The sequence below is a fragment of the Typopeltis vanoorti genome, chromosome 13 (genome assembly GCF_054136105.1).
Source record: "Typopeltis vanoorti isolate ZY-2024b chromosome 13, IOZ_Tvanoo_1.0, whole genome shotgun sequence".
Lineage (NCBI taxonomy): Eukaryota > Metazoa > Arthropoda > Arachnida > Uropygi > Thelyphonidae > Typopeltis > Typopeltis vanoorti.
The window spans coordinates 31,222,857-31,238,451 of NC_143561.1; positions in this window are offsets into that span (position 1 = coordinate 31,222,857).

Consider the following 15,595-nt stretch of genomic DNA (forward strand, 5'->3'; position numbering starts at 1 on the left):
GTGAAGTAAACCGGACGTAATAACAAATTTGAACAATTCAACAATATCAGGTGGAAATTTGTGAGTTAACAAGTCTACCGTTCCTTTATGGGGAATATTAGTGAAGAGGGAGACAATGTCGAAGCTAATTAGCATGTCAGTTTCCAACATTGAATTAGAAAAGTTTGTTTAGTCATGAATTCTCCACAGGTTTCATTGTACAGTAAAGTGTTATTCCTTCACGGGAATCTGACAGCACAGAAGACGGACTTACTAGGCAAACTTCAATTGAAACAGGGTAAGCTACGTGGCCGAATCTCTTTTTTAAAAAAAAGTACAGACGCGATAAACTCATTCCAACGTTTGCTAAACTAAAGGAAGTTTTCAAATCACCAGGTGCTCATAAAATCTATCAGAAAGCAAGCCATTCCTTACTGCTTATCAGTTACGAGTTTCTAAACATGAATTGGCAACAAATAATTTAAAAATTACAGAATTAGAAGCAGAATTGTCAAATATGTTAAATCAAGAATTGCTACAAGTGATTATTAGTGTCGCAAAAAATTCGGGGATCAAAGGATTTGATAAAAGTATTATTAATCTACATAAAAAATACCTTAATTTGTTAAATCGATCTAAGAAAAATACCAACAAATTACCGGCCGAAAAATGGGTTGTCAACTTATCTAGCCGTCCACTAACAGAAGATTAATTAAATGTTCTAGCATGTCATAAGTTTGCCATTTCACCTAAATGTTTTCCATATTTAGATTTTATACACAACATTGAAAGAAACATCGGCATCTTTCCAGTATTGAAGCCAACAGACTTCGTTTCGAAATAGCCAAAATAATCTATGATGCCATACCTTCGGACTTAAATATCCCACCATCAGAATTGAAAGCTCTTACCTCCTTAAAACGTAATAAAAACATAATAATCACCAGAGCCGACAAGGGAAATGCCACTGTTGTTCTAGATACCAATTCATATGACCGAAAAATGAATTTACTACTCCAAGATCGAAATACTTACTCCAAACTTGATTATGATCCTACAAAAAGACAGCTCAAGAAACTGAACAAGTTACTTGATGAAACCACTTCCTTAGATGAAGAAACAATAAAAAGAAAAACTCAGGACATACCATGCTAGGCCTCCTAGAATTTACGGTTTACCTAAGCTTTATAAGAATAACGTTCCACTCAGACCCGTCGTGGATTTTATTAGCAGCCCGACTTACAAGTTGCTAATTAGCTTCGACATCGTCTCCCTCTTCACTAATATTCCCTATAAGGGAACGGTAGACTTGTTAACTCAAAAATTTCCATCTGATATTGTTGAATTATTCAAATTTGTTGTTACGTCCGGTTACTTCACTTGGAAAGAAAAACAATTACAAATAAGAGGAAGGAACAACAATGGAGTCTCCCTTATCACCAAATTTAATATTTCTTTTAGCTACAGTATTTGTTTTTGTTCAGTCCCCCCCCCCAGCGGCAGACCAAGCGTAAGGTCGGTTGGGAGTGGTACTAACAAGTAGTCGCATCTAAGTAACACGCGGACCCTGCATAGGAAGCGGGAATAACGCGCAGTGAAAGAAGATTTGTTTTTGTTCAGTATTGTTTAAACCACTGCTTTTAAAAATCCAGAAATTGGCTGAGGGAATTAATTGATTGCTTCCCCCCCCCCCCCCATTATTTCTTCTGAGTTGAGGGTGACTTTTGTAGTCTTGTGGAAATCGTATTTGCTTCCATAGCACAAGACTGCATCATGTCGTTTCAGGAAATTGACAACGTAGAGTAGATAACTAAAATTTAACTATTACTTTCTATATTTCTCCAGCCAGAAGACTGCAGGTTCGAATCCCGCCATGGGCATGGATGTTTGTGATTGTCTGTGAAAATACTAGTGGTGGTGGTGGGCGGTATATGGCGTTGGCGTAGATGATGATGATGGCGGCGTTAGTGGTTGTAGTTGGTGGATTGATGGTGGAAACGGAAAGCTGTAGAGTAGGTGTCCTCCCTCGATGAGTCTTTGGACTCCCTGGAGGTGTCACGCAATAATAATAATAATAAAATAATATTTTTGACACAGTTAAATTGGCATCTTCAGGGTTAATACACTGGTATCCTACATTGTGTATATCTTACTCGAGAAATTATAAATGAATCTGTGATACTGAATAACGATCTTTCAGATTTAAAAAAATTCTTTAAAATCTGAAAAGATCGTGTATAAATGCAATAAAACACTTGATGAAAATATCACTCCCCCAGTTTTTATGTGCCTTATACTTGTAGATTAAATCAAAGTGACATTCTCAATAGGTATATATTCTAAGATATTCTAAATATAGTGAAAAGAAAAAATAAAAACAGATAAGGCTTATCCAATGCGATTTACGCAGCTACTTAATCTGTGTAATTAGTATTAGACCTCCTGGGCGACAAGAACTCATCAAGTGAGATACCTTCTCTTACTCATTTAAACTAGGTGCACTCAGTCCGTCAACAGGCAAACTGCTCCATTCACTCATGATGATGTGAGGTAAAATATGTAGCTCTCATCGCTTTTTTCATCTCACACAAACTTAACTTCCATGGATGTCCCCTTTCTCTCTCCTCCATCTTCCATATAGTGGGAAAAAAAAAAAAAATTATCAACCGACCAGTCCACATACTGTCTTTCCTGGATATTATCTTCATAACTCCTTGCAACCTTTCCACATCTTCTTTATCCGTTTTTAATCCAGGAGATCAAATCATAACACAGTGGTCCAGGTACGGTCCTGTCAAAGACTTCTTGTGAAGAGGCAAAAATCATTGTCATTAATAATTCTTGACAATGATTTTTTTTTCTTGCCGTCATTCGTTGTAATGAGTGATTTAAAGAGGCAGTATCATTGTTATTAACGTAAAGATTTGAAAGGATCTGATACAGCTGTTTGCACATGATGATGCTAAGAGAAGTAGTGTAATTAGAAATGCAACCGACATGCAGTATTTACATGCTGACATGAATAGGCTAGAATTGTGGGCATGTGAAAATAGCCTCACTTCAAAGGAGAGTTACACACTTCGTGTGATGAGATATCCAATGCCGTATTATATTGCCAGGATTCAAATTCAACTTCCTGGCTACTAAAACTTCAAGAAAGAACCCTAGTTCTTTCTTGAAGTTTTAGTAGCCAGGAAGTTGAATTTCAGGGATCATACATCAAAGATTGCGAATACAACTCGGATGATTATTCCAATGTTGAAACGAACTTTGATATGTAAGGAGGATAAGGTCATTTTGCCCTCTTTACAAGGCCTGATACGACCTGACTGTTCCCAGATATGGTGTTCAGGTTCCGAGGTGATGCAGTTGCAGTGGAGGGGTGTAAAGGAGAATGTTAAAGAGAATGTCGCGACTATGGAATGTAGATTATGAACATGACTATTTGTGAACTGTAAACACTTTCAAACAGGAAAAAGGGAGGATATGATAGACCTACACATTTCTGAAAGGGTTAGGATAACCAGTAGATGGAATATCTCATTTTGTGGAGGGGAGAGAGAGATCAAGGGAAGTTATCAAGAAAGGCGACGAGAGCTAGATTTTTCTCTCATAGATCGGTATGTGGTTGGAATGGCCAAAAAGACCATTCCAAATTTTACGAATTCAAAGGTTCGCACCACTCTACCCTACCTTCCCAATCCGATAATTGGAAACCTTTGTTTCCACTAGTTTTTCCCAAAGTGTGGTATGTAAAAGGTCTTTATGGAGTACGAGGCACTTTTTTTTTAAGGGAATATACTCGCCGCCATACTACGAGTCGCCCTAGCTGAATCTTATAGGAGAGAGGAACGCTAGAGCGTCCATATATTCGTCTTCTATTGGTTCATTTTAATAAAGTTTCACTGACTCGACAGCTGTTTCAAATTCATTGGTTTTCGTTAAGGATACCGGACCACTCTCTACGAGTAAACTGAGTTGGACCCAACTCAGTGTTGGTTCCACCTAGTGACCTTACCACTGAGCAGAGCCGCTCATATTCCAGAGAAAAGCATCCACCAACAAGCCCCGAACGGGCCTCGCCAGAGAACACCCTCCCCGTAGACTCAAATCGCTCTTTCAGGCAACCCCCGAAATCTAAGCCCCCCCCCCCTTCACTGGGAGCAAAATTCCGGGGATACCTAAGAGAGCAAAAACTCTTAGTACTAAACGACTCGAAGCGTCGGAGAAGTATGTTTTCCGTAAGCGAACTTTCGGTCGGCGTGTAAAAGTATTTACTAAAATAAAAGAGCCAAAGGCTTCAATTCGGCGATGCAAAAATTAAGTACTTCTCCGACGCTTCGAGTCTTTAGTATTGAGTGTTTTTGCTTTCTTAAGTTTCTGCCTGATCCTTGACGAAATCCAATGAGTTTGAAACAGCTGTCGGGTCAGTGAAACCGTATTAAAATGAACCAATAGGAGAGACGAATATATGGACGCTCTAGCGTTCATCTCTCCTATAAGGTTCGGCTACGGCGGCGAGTATATTCCCATAAGCTCTGTCAGTTTTCGCACGAAACTTTTCTAGTTTCTGTATTCGGCTCTGAAATAATGTTGGATTTAATATCCACTTAATTTTTGTAATTTTTGCATCGCCGCAGGCTTATTCTATAATTAACTTTTTCAGTAACTTAAGAAATCTAAAGGAAGTTTTAGATTTTTTTTTTTATTAAGTTTCTTAGCATGAATTTCGTTAGGGCCGCGTCTAGTAGACGCACGATCGCTTTCCGAGCCCCGTGGTTCGAACTGTTAGCATTAAATTGAAATAGTTCGAACCACACGACCAGGTTCTACTATATATATATATATATATATATATATATATATATATATATATATATATATAGGATTCGTATAACTGAAATGCATGAATGTTTCGCATGTTTGTAATTTATCACAACGCAAATGATAAAAAAAAAAAATCTTTATGATATTCGTGTGTGAATGAAATATTGCAACTTCTCCCAAATTGACTTTTCCTGAGAGAGGTAATGCCGGTCTTACTAATATTTTAAAAGGGATACGTGGGTACTGAAAGTTTGGGGAACACTGTTCTACATTTAATACCTGGAATTAGCGCCCTTTACGTCCTCGCATGTAATGCAACGGTATCATTGTGTGACCTTGCAGCAATTCTCTTTGAATGCCGAGGAATGAAGCTGCCTTTAGTGATGAATGACTAAGAGGTTACTGTGGGAGACTCGTATGAAGGCGCAATCGCACGTGCCATTCAGAACAGGTCGTTTAGTTTTTGTGCTTGCGGCACCGGATGTGACTTGGACTTAAGTGTTTTTTATGTTTTGTTTGTTTTTTTGTTTCCCGTCTGCTGTACTCTTTCCAAATTGCAAATGATTAAGTGTTTTGTAATGTCAATTGCATGGTCGGAACATTGACCGCTAGTGTTTTGTTCTCCATTTCACACACCGTGATCATCTCTTGACGTTCTTTCAATCTCGTCGTTTCGGTGCCGCATGACGGAGTTGCCGACAGGTTTATATAATACCGTTGTTGTTAGTTCGTTATTTATGTTATACTTTCTTTTGAATCCGTTGGGTAATTCTATAGCTGTTTTGTGATATTAAAAATTTTAGAAACGTAACAGCTGAGCATTATGAAATGAAACGTTTTCGTATCCAGGAAACGGAGTGGCGAAAAACAAAATAGTAAAAAAAAAAAAAAAGTTTGGAAAAGAATATATTGCCTTCAAACCCCCACACCCTTCCGGTCGAGATGAAAATCTCAAATTATATATATATATAGAGGTAATGCCGGTCTTATTAATATTTTAAAAGAGTACCTGGGTACTGAAAGTTTGGGGAACACTATTCTACATTTAATACCCGGATTTACGTATATGCCGTATATAAGAAAAGTAAACAGCAGATAGAAAAGATTGTCCCACTTGTAATATAGACTTTATATACGCTCATCAGTGGATATTCATTGTTACGAAATGCAATAATTTTGTCAGCCATATATAAAAAAAAAAGTTTCATAAGTAACGTTGCTCTAATTGCATCGAAATTGCTGTATATTCGTCGACCTGGGTATTTGATTGGATATCATCGTTTTGCTCTGGATTTGAATCTGGCTGTAGCGTGAATGTCGTGAGCTTGGTACATTATTTCAATCCCCCCAAGAATCTCAATAACCACTTTTCTGTTAGTGAGCTGAAGTGGTATGAAAAGCAGAACTATGTTGGTCTTTGATTATTGAAACCATAATCCGTCCAACGGACTAATGTGCTATAGGTTTCCAACACTTTCTGGTTCAGTAGCTATAAATAATATGCATACATTGAGTAGCCATTTTATTAGCTTGACTCCACTCCATGAAATCCACTTCTTCGTTAGAGTGGAAAGAAGGTGAATGAAATTCAACATGACAATGGACTAGCGGTAAATGTCAGCTCAATATTTGCACTAGCACGACTAGATTGTTCCGTGTTCACGCCAAGTGGTTATGCATGACGTTCATAAATACCACTATTGGCGTAGCATCCACAATTTTAGAACACCTAATCTTGTGGTCTAGTTCCACCCGTTGTGATTGCTCAGCCACTTTTCTCTCCGTCGCTCATTGCATGCCATGGTGGATAGCTTATTTTCAGATTTTGCCATCATTATTAATGAATGTCTCAAAAATGTCCTATTGCTCATCCTCCTGTACATAAATGACCTCTCACACCCAAAACTATATCCATAGTTTTGAAACTGACTACACACCATTCTCCTTACTTAAATGCAAGGCTTGTTAAATGAGTTTAACAAACCGTGCATTGCTCAAACATCCCGCAGTTTAATATACAGTCAGTGCCTTTAAACATATCTTGATACTATTTTTTACTCGATATAAAATGGCATTAAGTGGTTTGTAGCGTACATCTTTCGCAGGGAATGGTGATGCTTGGGACGAAAGCGAAGAATGATACCGAAAAATTTTAATAGTAATCCTTTTCGATGTTGATCTGATGTCCTTTTAATCGCCAATTTGAATTGACTTTTGGAAGCCAATTTTGACAGATTAAAATTGCCCACTCTTTTTAGTTGTGTGCTTATCGAGCAGTTCTAACTTTCGCGTATCGTTTTTTGGAGGAAATCAAACAATAGTTCCTTTAAAGAGAAGAAGAAAGAATGAACAACAGAACAACAAATTCCCATCTCTTCCAACTTAACCTTGCAAGTAAAAGATATTGAAAAACTTATTTTATCACAAACAGGATTTGAATCCCTCTTTCCAAGCAAATTGATGATTATAAAAATAATACCCGATCTCTGGCAAATTTGATATGGTCATAGCATTAAAGCTATGAAGCCAGTGTATATATATGTTAATTCAGTGTTTTTCGGATCGATTTGCGCATTTTGCAGGATGATAAAACCTTATTTCTTCTGTATATGACCTTTTAATTTACTTTCAGCTTTAAAAGTCTTATAAAGGTTCTTCGCATAGCAGTTGTCATTGGGTAGTGTCTCTGCTCCCAAACAGCTGTCTGTGGTGGATGCAGTTCATCTCGGCTTGAGACCACCACCACTTCACTTACAAGATCTGGGGCGAAAAAATTAAAAAAAAAAAAAAATCAATTTTTAGATCTCTACAGTAGTAATTCTGAATTATCTAATTCAAGCGCATGATAAGTGTCTGTATAGGCTTCATCCTTTCGATTATACAACTTATACATGAGCTATAATAGGGATACTACCTACCTACTCTATATATTCATTCCATTTCAGAAAAGAAGAAAAAAAATCAGCCATCAGACTATTGGTCATTGTCTTCGCCTCAATTCTCTCGAAAACAGTGGAGAAGATCATCACTAGCCAACTTCTTTACTACCTGGAGTCAGATCAGTTACTTTGTGATTATCACTCTCTCTCTCCCCATATCATATTTTCCAGCAAAGATATCTGTTGTTGAATACCAGCGACGGAAAAACTGGCGTGGTCGCTCTTGACATTTCTAATGCATTTCATGATTTTGGCATAAGCCCTCCTACCAAACTACTGTTTTATGGTATTCTGCTCTCCCATGTGGTGGTTAATTACATGCCATGGCGTATAGTTTCGACTTCAGATTTCGCCACTATTGGGGCATATCTCGACTCTGTGCTTTCGGTTACCCTTTCTCCAGTACATTGACATTTTCTGACTAACTTATACATAGCTTTGCTAGGAAGTTAGGTTTTTCTTTAAAACAGGAAAGCCGGTCAGAAAAGACATTTTACGCACTTAAATACACTGGCTTCTCATCCTTTCGGTTTCGAATTTCGCCAAGGGCATGGATGTTTGTGATTGTCCTACTAACCAGTTACCATATGTACTGCTGTCACCTGTGTCCTGACACAGTATGACCTTTGATGTCTTTGTGCCATAAAAAATCAAATCAAAATCACATCTTTATTCGGCTGTAATTCCAAGCAACCATAATTGTTGAAGACAGTACTGCCTATTCCTCTGAATTTGACAAGCTTTGTAATGCTGACTAAACTTAAACATCATCCATGACCGATGTGGGCATTGATTTTCTCTCCATTCAGAGAATGCCACATTAACACTTTAACCCAGTGAACTTCAGTATTACGAAAAAAACACTCCTATCTTGTTTATCGCAAGAAAGATCTTACTTAGCTATCCCTTACCTTTGATAACACTCGGCTCCAATGACCATTAGATTTATCTTCTTAGACTAACTTAACCCTCCCATTCCTCACACAACATACTTCCACCTACAATAAAAAACCTTGATTCCTTACAGAATAGAGAAATCTGCTTAATAGATGATCCATCTTTCACTGAGTTCACTCACTTTCTCGTAGATGTTCCATTTTTCTATGCCTTTTTTTCCACGTACATTTCCACGATCGCTGCTGCCGAATTAGCCACCACCTCTCTACTTTTATGCCTGTAAAAATACAACACGGTCCATAAGCCACGAAGGGGTTTAAAACAAGTGGTTTTTTGTAACAATGAGAGGATACCTCCAAATAGTCTTTAAAGGAATGCGCAGAACCGATCAGGTTGACCTAATGTCCAATCCTCACCTTCTCGTGTTGCACCCTGTTAGGTATCTACTTGGATACTGCACGAACGAGGATGGGCTGGTAATTTGGGATTTAGCCGACCAAATTGTATTTTTATTGGCTTAAACCAAAATTGATGGTATAACATGACAGAATTTCATGCCTGGTTAAACAAGACCCCCGCTGTTTTCGCCAGGGGAACCAGGGCAAACACCGAGAAGTCAGCTACTGAAACAAATCCTAAAACCCAACCCAACTCAACATCAGAGTTCAAGATCGGTACTGTCAACATAAGAAGCCTAAATGGCAAAGAAATGGAGCTAGCTGAGGAATTGGATAAGTGCCAGATCGACATAATAGGGGGTGACTGAAACAAAAAAAAAAAAAAGGCAAAAACTGGTGAGATTTTTCTGAGCAATAAATACAAAATGTTATATTCAGGCAATGACAATCAAGGAAAATGAGTAGCCACAGTATTCAACACTAAATACGAGGCTAATCTTGAATGGCAGGCAGTCTCAAGTAAGTGATGTGGGCAAATATCAGAATGGGGAACTGGACAATGAGACTTATTTGTGCCTGTGATCCCACAGAAGGCTCTACTAAGGTAGAAGTGGAAGAATTTTTTGAGGCTCTAGAGAAAGCAACTGACACAATGAAAAATGAAAAGTTGGTCCTTGTTGGGAATCTAAATAGCAGAGTAGGAAATGATTGTCAGACATACAAAATTATTTTGGGAAAATTTGGAGAAAAGAGCAAAGCTAATAATAATGGCAAATGCCTGTTGGATTTCTGCTCAGGACATGGACTGGTCATTACTAATACCATGTTCCAACATAAAAATGTGCACAAATTCACATGCAGAGAAGAGGCAAGGAATAAGAAAAATCTCATTGACTATGTTATTGTTGATAGTGATGTTTTCTTCCTGGTGCAAGACACCAGAATATACAGAGGATTTGAAATTGGAAGTGATCACCATTTAGTCTTGAGCAGGATAAAATTGAATTTCATATTGAGAAGAACATGTAAGAAAGTTTTAAAGAGAATAAAAGTTGAGCAGCTCTCAGAGGTGAACTGTAGACTAAAATACACAAACATGATTGAAGACAAAATGAAAGAGTTTGAGAACAGGAACCAAAGTTGGGAGATTCAGTGGCAAGCCCTAAAGAAAACACTGATTAATTCAGCCAGAGAGGCATGTGGTGAGATTGTAAGAGCCGGTCAGAAATGTCTTTTCTGACCGGCTTTCCTGTTTTAAAGAAAAACCTAACTTCCTAGCAAAGCTATGTATAAGTTAGTCAGAAAATGTCAATGTACTGGAGAAAGGGTAACCGAAAGCACAGAGTCGAGATATGCCCCAATAGTGGCGAAATCTGAAGTCGAAACTATACGCCATGGCATGTAATTAACCACCACATGGGAGAGCAGAATACCATAAATTGTATTCTTATTGGTTAAACCAAAATAAAAATCATGGTACAACATGACAAAATTTCATGCCGGCTGGGGCGTTGCCCGGTTAAACAAGGCCCCCGTTGTTTTTGCCAGGGAACCAGGGCGAACAGCGAAAAGTCAGCTACTGGAACAAATCTGAAAACAAACCCCAACTCAACATCACCAGAGTTAAAAATCGGTACTATCAACATAAGAAGCCTGAATCGCAAAGAAATGGAGCTAGCTGAAAAATTAGATAAGTACAAGATCGACATAATAGGGGTGACTGAAACAAAAAAGACCAAAACTGGTGAGATCTTTCTGAGCAATAAATACAAAATGTTATATTCAGGCAATGACAATCAAGGAAAAGAAGATGTAGCCATAGTATTCAACACAAAATACGAGGCTAATCTTCTTGAATGGCAGTCAGTCTCAAGTAGAGTAATGTGGGCAAATATGAGAAGGGAGAACTGGACAATGAGACTTATTTGTGCCTATGGTCCCACAGAAGGTTCTACTAAGGTAGAAGTGGAGGAATTTTTTGACGCTTTAGAAAAAGCAACTGACACAATGAAAAAGGAAAAGTTGGTCCTTGTTGGGGATCTAAATAGCAGAGTAGGAAATGATTGTGAGACATAAAAAAATATTTTGGGAAAATTTGGAGAAAAGAGCAAAGTTAAAAATAATGGCAAATATCTGTTGGAGTTCTGCTTAGGACATGGACTGGTTATTACTAACACCATGTTCCAACATAAAAATGTGCACAAATTCACATGGAGAGAAGAGGCCAGGAATAAGAAAAATCTCATTGACTATGTTATTGTTGATAGTGATGTTTTCTTCCTGGTGCAAGACACCAGAATATACAGAGGATTTGAAATTGGAAGTGATCACCATTTAGTCTTGAGCAGGATAAAATTGAATTTCATATTGAGAAGAACATGTAAGAAAGTTTTAAAGAGAATAAAAGTTCAGCAGCTCTCAGAGGTGAACTGTAGACTAAAATACACAAACATGATTGAAGACAAAATGAAAGAGTTTGAGAACAGGAACCAAAGTTGGGAGATTCAGTGTCAAGCCCTAAAGAAAACACTGATTAATTCAGCCAGAGAGGCATGTGGTGAGATTGTAAGGATAGAAAAATCAGAACTTCGTGGTGGACACAGGAAGTTAAACAGGCAGTGAAAGAAAAGAAGAAAGCATATCAAAAGTTCCTGGAAAATAAGTCAGCTTGTGCTCTTAGAGAATACAGAGACAAACGTAAGAAAGCTAAACAGAAGTCATGGGAGGACTTTGGTAAGAACATAGAAAATAAATATCAGGAAGATGGCAAAATATTCTGGAAGCTGTTGAAGCTCAGAAATGGAGGAAAGAATGCTGTAAAAGGAATTAGAGATGATAAAGGTGACATGAAAACAGGAGAAAAAGATATTTTTGAAGTATGGAGTAATTACTTCGAAAAATTACTAAATGAAGCAAGCAGTGATGACAGCACAGTTGTAAAAATGACCAGGCATGCAGTCAGGAATACATATCCATACTTGAAGTAGAAAAAACCATCAAAAGCATGAAATGTGGAAAGGCAGCAGGAGATGATATTCAACCAGAAATGCTCAAGTATGGAGGTATAAAAGTATTACAGTGGCTTCACTGCATACTTCAGAGGGACGAATTCCCGATGATTGGAGTAGAGCTCTCATAGTACCCATATATATAAAAAGGAAAATAAAACTGAATGTGACAATTACTGAGGTATTTCTCTACTGAGTGTTCCTGGTAAAATTTATGCAACTATACTTGAGAGACGGTTGAGAAGGATTGTGGAAGAAAAATTTTGTGAAGAACAAGCTGGATTCAGGCCAGATAGAGGCTGTCAGGATCAGATTTTCACTTTATAACAGATAGTTGAGAATTCACAGGAATATAACAAATATCTGTATTTAAGTTTTGTAGATCTGGAAAAGGCATATGATAAAGTGCCAAGAGAGAGAGAAGCTATTCGAAACACTATGGTTATATGGTGTCATTGGAGCATTATAACAATCAATAGTCTTTATTTGAGTTGTTAGTCAGCAGTTAGGATTGAAGGAAGTATAGGAAGGTGGTTTAATGTTAAATCTGGTCTCAGACAAGGATGTACATTATCCCCTCTGTTATTCATTATCTATATGGATCACATTATGAAGGAAAGTGGTATTAAAAATGATATCAGAATTGGAAATGTTAATGTCAGCTCTTTGCTTTATGCAGACGATGTCATACTTCTAAATAAATCTGCTACAAGCTTGCAAGATTCCCTGACTAAATTGAATAGCTGTTGTAATAGATATGGTATGAAGGTCAGCAATAAAAAGACAAAGACAATGAAAATAGGCAGAAACATTGAAAATATCAACTGCATTGTGAATGGAGAACCTGTGGAACAAGTAAAACATTTCAGCTACTTAAGGCACGATTTTTAGTGAAGATGGTAAATTAAATATGAAAATATACAACAGAATCAACAAAGCTGGTATTGTAGGAAGTCAGAATAAATTTATATGGAACAAGAGAGAAATTAGCCAAAACGCTAAATTAGCTGTACAAGAAAGTATTCAAGCCAATTTTAACTTATGGATCTGAGAGAGAGCTGGGTCAGAAGTAAAACACTTGACCAAAGACTAGTGACAGCAGATATGAGAGCCCTGCTTGAACAGATGGTATCAATGGCAATATCATCAGGGGCGAATGCTGGTCTTGAAACTCACGCTTGCTCTTGTTACCATTCAGGGAGTGAGAGGTGGATTGAAGTGTAATTAGCGAATAATGAATCACTGAAAATTTAAAACTATATATTTAGAAATTTATGTACATTTAATCATACAAATACAACATTTATTTTACAAATGATATTCTATCTTTTTCAATTTAGCTACTTGAATACAAATTCCACCCTACGGTTCTTTATGAACTGGCCAATAACATCGTTATCAAAAGTTGGTTGTAACTTAATTTTCCCAAGAAACACGCACACTTGTAAAGGCTGGCTGAAGCTCACTGGCTAGAGCTACTTTGACTGCGTATGGCCTGTGTTTAAGCAACAGAGTGAGACGACGTGAAATGACTATCCTCGCGCATGAAATCACAGTGCTGCGAGGACATGGAAGCTCCTACAACCGAGCAAGCCAAGGTAGCTTTGACTAGACGAGCAAGCATCGGCCTTCGCTACACAACGCAAAGCTCAGTTATTGCCGCGGAAGCTTAAGACGTCTTCTGTCTACAAAAATAAAAGTCTAAATGGAATGCTTATATAAAATGCATGCATTTAATACCAAATAAATATTACGTCTTTCTCAATTAATGAGCTTGCGCAGCAAGCATGGATAATTCGTCCCTGAATATCATATTAAAAATGAGGATATTAGGAAAGAACTTGACAGTGTAAGCATCTAGGAATGCATTAGCAGAGCTAATCTCAGGTGGTATGGTCACTTAAGCAAAATGGGAGAGGAAGGATTAGCAAAACAAGTGTTCTCTGCCAGGTTGGCAGGAAAAAGACCCAGAGGAAGACCAAGATATAGGTGGATTGAAAGAGTAAAAAGTGTCTTAGATGATAGAAATATAAGATCTGATAATGTTGGAGTCTTGACAGGTAACAGACTGATTTGGAAGAAAATTGTAGATAGGAAGTAAGTAATGATGTAATTTTTCATATAGTACTATCATATTACATCATCAAATTCCTGAAATATACCCCTAGAGGGTATATTTCAGGAATTTGATGATGATGATAAAAAACCATCCAGATTCTGTATTTCATTATAACAAAAAAAGAAGAAAAAAAACTAATAAAGTTATTAAATTTTCACTTCGTGGCTTATGGGCCACCCTTTACAAGCAGCTGCTGGTCAGTATCCTTACACAGTTCAGCTTCAAAGTTATCAACCAACTTCTTGTCTTCATCCTTCATTTCATCTACATCTGTTTTTTTGAAACCCTCTTTATCACACCGATTTTCCCATTGATTCTTTTTCACACCGATTTCCCCAACCACTACAACTTCCATGTGCACAAGAAGGACATCGAGAAGTTCTTTCTTTCTCCTTAATCATACACAAACCTTACGACTAAATCTTTTGGTTGGAAAGACGTATGGAAGGGTATTTCTTCCCTGGAAACTTAGGTTTTTCATTCTTCAAAACAGGCAAAGCAAATCGGCCAGAAAAAGACACAGTTAACAAACATTAATATATTGGCCTCATGATCCTGGTTACCGTGGCTGTGATGCAAAAAGCTTACCACGCGACATATTGTCTTATACGGTTTGCGAACTCTAGTGTATGGGTTGATATTAAAAATAATAAAAAAAATTCACTGTACTTACATGTTCACCGTTTTGTAGTGTTCATAAATAAAATATATTTAATCCTATTATTTGACACATTCTTGTGACCCTGCCATGATATTTCAACTGATCTGTGGTCTGCATAGTGTCAGCTGTGTTATACAAATAATGTTAGATTTAATCTAAATATCAGATTGAAAAATTACCTATTTTATTAGTTATTCATTTTTAATAAGTTAGTGCGTTGGTAAAATATTCCATCAGCTTCTAAATGAAAACCATTAGGATGTTTCAAGATTCTATATTACTTAAACTTTGAAGCTTTTCACTTGGTAATGCAAGATTAAGTGTGTAAGGTTTGCGTTGCACTCCATTAAGAAATCGTTGTGTGCCCAGCTTGTTAATTGTCGGCTAAAAGGAACAACCCCTTCAGGTACAAAATGCGAATCAGCGTGCACCTTGAAAGTTTAAAAGAGTGCATTATCGGGTTAGGTTTCATCACTGCCGCGGAAATGGCTTTGGTTTTTTGACTAGAAAACCTGATATCCACACATCAGAAGTAGTTCAGGTGGAGTGTCTCTCTCTGTAACCTCGACGTGCATCCATTAGCTGAAAGAAAATGCGCTTTCGAGGCGTTTTATTCATGCTTGAGTGAATCATGGAACATTATCGGCTGTAGGTTAAAATGCTTAGAATATAACAGAACTATTAACGACAACAACAACAACAAAGTTTGAGACATTTTGTGAACACAGTAGTACATAATGGGCGGCGTCAGTGAATTGATATTTTAA